The sequence below is a fragment of the Rhipicephalus microplus genome, chromosome 4, assembly GCF_043290135.1.
Source record: "Rhipicephalus microplus isolate Deutch F79 chromosome 4, USDA_Rmic, whole genome shotgun sequence".
In the NCBI taxonomy this organism is placed as follows: Eukaryota; Metazoa; Arthropoda; class Arachnida; order Ixodida; family Ixodidae; genus Rhipicephalus; species Rhipicephalus microplus.
The window spans coordinates 225,937,510-225,945,319 of NC_134703.1; the positions used below are offsets into that span (position 1 = coordinate 225,937,510).

Below are 7,810 nucleotides of genomic sequence, written 5' to 3' on the forward strand. Positions count from 1 at the left end.
CGCCATTAATCCCTGCATCTAGCTGTATTCCACTTAGTAGCTCTCTCGCTTAATGACAAATCCAGCGCGGGGCGCGACGCTTTTGCGCACGACTATGCCTCGCATAGTGGCAACATCAGCTGATTGCGCCGGCCGGCTTGCTTTGATTTGCTTCAGAGCAAAGAAATGTCATGCCTTGAAAGATTGCGTACTGCACTATGTCGAAATGTTACTGCTTTGTAGTCATCCTATGATTCATTGAGAATTAATAACTCTCATAAGACTACTATAGAGCTTTGCGTCGGCAACACAAGCCAAACGTAAAACCGAACTACGCCTGTCGTAGAAGCAGTAGGAGGCTGTCGTCTGCTAGAACAAAAACAAAACAAAGACCTGCGAAAATATTCATAGGTTGTAACTTGTTTTTTAAACAATCGTTTATCGTTTTTAAAGCTATTTTGCCAGAGAACACATCTTTTTTCAGTTTATAGCAGCGACAGAAGTTTTTTTATTTTCCTCACACAGATATCCAAGTCAAATTTATTCACAGCTAAAGCCACATGTTGTTTGTTTTCTTTGTTTCCGTGGGCATGCCGTTTCGGTTCGTCTCTCATGTGTTTGCGCTGCTACACACGAGAGCACGAAATGTTAAATTTACCCAAGGAAGCGCCGTTCCTCGTTCATGTGATGTGCTAAGATTGCGCCCTATTCCCGCGGTTGTTCGAGTGCGGATCAAGTGCGAGTCGTCCAAGGATTGGGCGGGTTGTGCGGGCGCTCGAAGGACTCCGAGGTGACGGCTTACGCCTGTGGTCGCTTCCCTCAGGACAGTGTGAAAGAAACCAAAGGTAAGGGGGACACTTGTTTATGTACACTAAGTATGCCACTCAGTGCAAGTGTGTGTTACCGCACTCGAACGAGGCGTCGTGAAACGGCAGCCTTACGCGCCTTTGCGAGTGCGTTTGCCGATTCACTTTGACAACACTAACGCCAGCACAGCCATGGCGCATCGGCGCTGCCTTACAGGAGCTGATTCGCGACAACTGCGGCAACTTGCATGCGTATGGGGATCGATTTTTTCATAAGTGCAACGTAGTGAGGAGGACACACACGGCGCTCGTTACGTTGTTGATTAAACGAAGCCTGCGGTGCCATTTGATGCAACGCAGCATTTTCTTCACGCTCGCGGCGATACAATTTGTAACTTGGCTCAATTCACCTGGCCAACCGCGTATGTGGGTTGATAAGCATTCGTTTACAGTAGAGCTTTATTATACCCCTAAACAGTGGCGTATGCTTGGTAAAAGATATAATGTGTGTGCCTAGTGTAGAGAGAGAGAGGTGTTCGTGCAATGTGTATGTGTACCTGCAAGACGCCTTTGCTTGTAACTAATAATGTACCGGCCAGCACCTACATTGAACGCCTGGCTTTGAAGAAAACTTGCATGCACAATGTGAGGTTTTGTAATCTGCCAGACTTGCTTTTTATAAAATAATACATTGCCAGCATGTTCAAAATATGTTTCGCTTCTGTGTGGCAGAGGTGCGGTTATCACGTTGTTGTGTAGTTGCTGATGCAAGCACTTATAGTTTTTATGTGTTAATAGTTCTCATCTAACTCATCAGGTGTTTAGCTGTTTCAGCACAAACAAGACAAAGAGAGAAGGAAGACGGCTAATGACAGGACCAGTGCTGACTTTTGTTTGCAGGAGAATACCCATGTTAGTGTATTTATTGTGACAGCCTTTCTGTGTTGCTTTTTTGTCCAATTTGTGCAAGGACACTGTTGTCAGAAATATGAGAGAGAACACTGAAATTAGCTTTTAAAGGTCATGATGACTAAATGCCTAGTAATTCACAGCACAAAGTAAGAACAAAAGACATCAGTATGATCAATGTGGGACGAATACAGTCTGTCATCTAAAAAATGTATTGTGCAAAATGATGCCTAAGAAACCTCTCTATGTTTGCAAACCGTGAGACATCACATCGAGCACTGTGCCAGGCATTCCCTTCCTCGGTGCAAAGACTGGTTGGAAAGGAAGTTGTTGGTGACGTTCCTGATAACCCACTGATATGTATGCGATTCCAAACCTGTAGCCTAATATATACTTAATCTTTTGTGCAGTTACATCGCTGCATCTGACCCTACAACTTATTTGCATATTTACATTGCTCCCAGGGACCTAACACACACACTTGTAGTGTGCATTGTCACTTCATGAATATCAAGCGGTAAAAATACTGAGTATATGTGAAACAAGAATCTCTGCCCTACTGAAACGTTCCGTATGAAATCTTACGGAAAATATATGGACTCCGTAACATTTCCTTATGCTACATACGGAAAGAATATGGAGTTTTATGGAAATATACGGAAGTTGTATGGCATTTACGGAACGCTTCTTATGGAGTATATGGAAAGGTAAGGAAATTGTATGGCGTATACGGAAAGGTTTTTATGGAGTATACGGAACGATAGGGAATATGTATGGCATATATGGAATGCTTTTTATGGAGTATATGGAAGGATAAGCAAGTTTTATGGCGTGGATGGAGTGAGTTTTATGGAAAATATGGAAAGATAAGGAAATTTACGGAGCATACGGAGAGTTCATTATAGAAGATATAGAAGGATAAGGAAAATGTATGGAGTGTACAGAAGCTTTCATAAGGAAATTGCAGAATGTAAGGTCTTACGGAAATATACAGATTTCGTAAGGTGCTTACGAAAATGTGCAATAGTGTATGAAAGGCATGTGGATTGTTGCAAAAATGTGGAAACTCTACAGTTGTCACATTTTCAGCAGGAAATCCGAGCTCTATATAGTTATAAATGAATGCACAGTGACATATATAGTACAAAAGAATAATGCAGGTTAGTCTGTGTTGTCAGTCACCGCTGTTCGCCTCTTTCCAGAATGAATGCAACTTCTGCAGATGACCAGGTGCTAAAGTCTGTCACACGGAAAATGTGTCATTCACAAGGAATGACAATGACTGTCATTTTACTTGCATGCTGTCACACGAAAACAAATCAAGCAAAAAAAGCATACCTTCAAGGGCTCGTTTTTTTGGTAGAACAATATTAATGAGAACTAAATTCAATGCGAATGAACTTGTCAATATTAATGAAACTGTTCTCATTACCTGTGGTTAAAGAGAAATGTCATTTTAAAATATTGACCATGAGCTTTGCCCTCCTGAATAAGATTTTTGTTATAGAAAAAAATTTCATTTTCTTACGTTTTATGTATAATGATGAGTTTTCATTGTATCACAACATGGAGCAAATTGTATATCAATACGGACAAAAATCCTGATTTTGTGCATTTCGTGATATTTTCTTGTATATTTCAGCAGTTTGAGTGGTTTAAAGATATTTTTTTCCTCAAAATATACCTTCTGTGGAGTAAGTATTCACTGCTCAGATATTCATACAATGTGCATTATTGCAACAAAAAATGCAAACACCACACATTTTGGCTTTATTCTTGGAAGCGAATGTGGCAAAAAATGCACTAATATTATTGAGCTTCAAATACCTTACAGAAGCACATTTACTTAACAGGTAGACAGAATTTGCTATAGAAAAAATAAGCGGTGGTTTTGGAACGAAGCTTTCCACAGACAGCACACAGACGGCATTATGCCAGGAAGTTATGAGCCAGCCACGTGAACAAAACTTTTTTCTTGCTGGAATGTTCTAGCAGTTCACTGTTTTCAACGCAGTAAGTCAGCACATTTTTTTTTTCAAATACATTTCAGATGGTCGCCGGTGTGGCTGGGACGTTTGGCATGGAATGGTCCAGCTATATTCAAGAAAATTACTAACAGAAATAACAATATTTATTCATCTACCATGACCACACTAGAAAAAGTTGTTCAGGCATTGCGACACTAAAATTTTCAATGTCGTACTGCCTGAACAACTTCTTTGATAAACTCCAAACTCACGCCGAGAAAAAGCCGCTCAATCACGGTGGTTGTGAAAGGCCTGGCGGCCATAGATAATGTTGAAAATAAACAAAAATCAACTCATCAGTGCTGTCACTCCTTCTTCGTCATTACTGACACGGAAGATTTTTCGGTCATCCACGTGGAGGTTCAGGAACTAGGCTTGCTCTAGGCTGGGGCCGGGGTAGACTACGCAGGACGTCAGCGGCACCCTCTCATCCTGTAATAAGAGCAAATATGACTTCTCATAAAAGGATGTTCCTGCTGCTCTGGGAGCACCATATATGAAGAATGTGTAGTGTGTATCCTTTGAAATGGCGTGTAATATACAGTACACTGAACTCAAAGCATACAACCCATACAATCCAATAATTTCGTATGATAAAGATAAGAGTTTTGCAGCATACAGCAAATTCCCGAATAGAGGTGAAGTGTAAGACTACAGCTCAAAAATGGCACTTACGAAAGCCTGAACTCCCCTAAGAATCCAATTCCTTCTAGGGTAGTGAACCAGTATGAAAAACAATTCTTAAAGTACAACGTTCATAACATGTAGCATTATTCAAAACGCACAAGAAACTTACCTCTTCATGTACAAACAGTGAAGGCATCTCTGCTTTCTCTTTTACATGAGAACAAATGATCTTGGGCGTGGCACTAGCGAAGAGGTCTGAAAAAAAGTAAAAGATTTACTGACTTCAATGACGCCTCTAACAATCTGAGGAATCGTGACAATTCAGCAATCAGTGCAATTCTGACTGCCTCTATAGGAGCATCAAAAATGATTAATTTTCTCGTTCTTTCTACCCTCACAAGAAGCTCCGTCAATGGCATCTAATCCAAATTTGACGCTGTGCTTCCTATTTGCCTGCTTTCTAGACGTAGGGCTGCGAACATGTATTTGTGCACCTAATCTAGCACAGAAATTCGTCATCTATATTTCAATCATCTTAATTCATTGTAATTTGATAAAAGATGAGATAGTTCGTCCAGTTTTTAAAGAGTTGCGGCCCTGCAATAGGCACTGCCTAGCACGTATGAAAGTATTTCTTTTTTTAAAAAATTCTTCAAAGCTTGCTTTCAGAAAAGCGTCTGGCATATTCCCACAACCAAGCCCATCCTCTGATGGCAATCAGGGGCACGCTATTAGCGATTATTGACCACAGGATTTACAAACGTAACCCGTGCCTAAATACTCAGTTAAACACAATCAAGCAAGTAGGAGCACTCGAACGACACCAAAGCGCGCGGACGCCGTCTACGTCGCAGCAGCCATGGCTTGTGCTAGAGCTACCGCACATAGCTCCCACAGCCACGTATACTCTCTCGATTGTGTTATAACGCCGAACGTTATCGCAGATGAAAGCAAAGCACGAAAACAGCAAACAGAAACGAGGGAAAACAACGCACGGCGATAGCCACAACAACGCGTTTTTGGAAGTATACTAGATCTTTCCCTGTTACTGGTGACACGTGTCCTAAATATTTTAAAAGACCGACGCGCACGTGCTGGGAGCATCGCGGCATATCAGCACCTCAAACTATACCGTCTTTAAGCAAAAAAAAAGCCATTTCGTACAGTGCGCCTCTGTACATAAATTTTTCTATTTCTTTCTTTTTCTTACGCTTACACCTACAGAAGCACGCTGCACATTTGAGTATTAATAGAAATGTTATTACGATGTAGCCTAAAGCGCATCTGGAAACAATATCAATCACTTTGAGCAGTGTAGAGACGATGTGCGATCAGCAGCGAATCGCGCCCTTGTTAAGTGATAACATCACTCACTGTATGAGTGATGCAGGCACTTACACAACATCGCGCATAACAGTGTGAACTTGTTAAGTCACACGTTTATTCGGGCATCTGCAACAGGCCCGCGAACGTATGCTGTTGTAAATGGCTGGCAGCCTACTTCGGCAGAGCTGCTGCAGGCGCCCAGCTAGCGCTGTATGATTACTACCTACGAAAACAGTACACTCACCGTTAACAGTCCCACGTTGTCCGTGTCCGCTGCTCCATGAATATTCCTTAATCCGAGCGTCACTTCGAACACGGTGTCATGCGTGACCACCATTGAAGATGCGCCTGTTCGCTAGAACTCAACCAGCGACCAAGACCCCAGACCAACGCAACGCATTTGAAAGACGAATGAGACAGAGAGGGCAACGTTGAGAGAGAGAAGGAGGAGTCACTGGCGGCGGCGCCGCAGCTGTCGACGCAGGGGTTCGGTGACGCAACTATTCGCTTATCTACACCGCCGTTGTGGGGGCAACGCTGGCTGGGGTGAGCGGGGGAGTGGAAACCCGCCAAGACGGCGCCGAAAGGCAAACGCTATGGCGCATACGGCAGATGGCGGTTCGACGCGGAAGGCAACCGAATTGCGCTTCAAGAATGACTCCTTGTAAATGGCAACTCTCCTTCCAGCCAGCCGCACAGCGACGCAGGTTATTTATCAGCCTCGGGTTCTTTGAGTATTTTGACAGAATGCGATTGCTGTGGGCGAAAAATAGTGAAGCAAAACTTGCGGAAAACAAAGTGCACCAAGGAATGGCCAGAAACAATAATTATTTCGTCCTCCGTGGCAATAGCGGAAGAGCATCGCTACACCTTTTTCCAGAGGAATTTCTTTTCGCATTGTCTGTGTCTGGCAATTCCGCGTATGGTGCCGCAAACATTGAATGCGTAGTCGAAGCTGGAACAAATTAATCCACAGTCGCGGATGTTTAGAAGGCTTGTCACGCACCACGAAACGTGCCGAGGTTGTTATAACAAACTTTTTGCTGACCCACATGATCAGCACGTAATTCCATATGGTCGCCCAATGAGCTAGCTAAGCACCTGTAGCGAAGGCAGGGCACGTTCTTGTTAAACGTTGTTAATATAAACGATGGTTGTGCATAAGTGCAGTGACAGCTTTCCGTGTGAATTGGTCATAACCCACGTTTTCGAGCGTAGAAGCGCCTCAGCGGACCTAATAAGCTACCACAGCAAGTTCGTAAGCAACGATGAGGTACAAAAATGTGCAGCTGTTTTCCATGTACTGAATAGTCCGTGTACAGTGCGTTGACCACCGCCATTCCTTAAGCCACCTCCCATATAGTCACCCAGTCTAAACAGGTGTGGGACCTTAAACACTAAGAAGCAGTGCCCCCCCGCACACACACACACACACACACACACACACACACACACACACACACACACACACAAAATTCGAGTGCGCACGGGCTGACACGCACGCATACTTATTCACAGGTGCACATACATACACGTATACACACATACGGCCACACACACACGCGACCGTAAACGCACGCATGCATGGGCGTACACATGTGCACAGGCACGCTTAACACAAGCACAGACTCGCACATACACGCGCACGCACACATGCACGGGTGTACACACAATCGAGCTTACACGCGAATACATGCGCAGGCTCACGCACACACACCCATACTCGGGCGAACATTATGTTCCTGTATATAATTCATAGCAAACATGTAGCTCATAACCTACGGTAAGGTGAGCTTTCGTAACGTGAATTGCAGTTAATTGCCGCTATAGATGAAACGTGATGTGCTTCTGCTGGCATTCTGCTGTATTCGGAGAGCACGTTCACACATTCTAAGTCTAGGCCGTCATTTAACGCAAGGTCCACATATTCGTGCAGTAGCTACGCTGCTCGGCTGCCAATCCGAAGGTAGCGGGTTCGATGCTGGCCGTGGCAGTGGAATTAAGACGGAGGTGAAAAGGTAGAAGCCTGTGCACTGTGCGATATCAGTGCCCATTAAAGAACACCAAATAGTCAAAATATATAGAGCCTTCCACTACGACGACCCTCATAATCATATCGAGGTTTTTGAGACGTAA

At 43.7% G+C, this 7,810-nt stretch overlaps 1 long non-coding RNA gene across 1 annotated transcript; it reads right to left on the reverse strand.

The window, feature by feature from the left end:
• Positions 1–4,028: 4,028 nt before the first annotated feature.
• On the reverse strand, positions 4,029–6,052 carry LOC142814114 (uncharacterized). Its single transcript, XR_012894814.1, has 3 exons — positions 5,919–6,052; positions 4,518–4,603; positions 4,029–4,153 (listed from the first exon to the last, which is right to left on the reverse strand). It is a non-coding gene; the product is annotated as an uncharacterized LOC142814114 (long non-coding RNA).
• Positions 6,053–7,810: the final 1,758 nt, after the last annotated feature.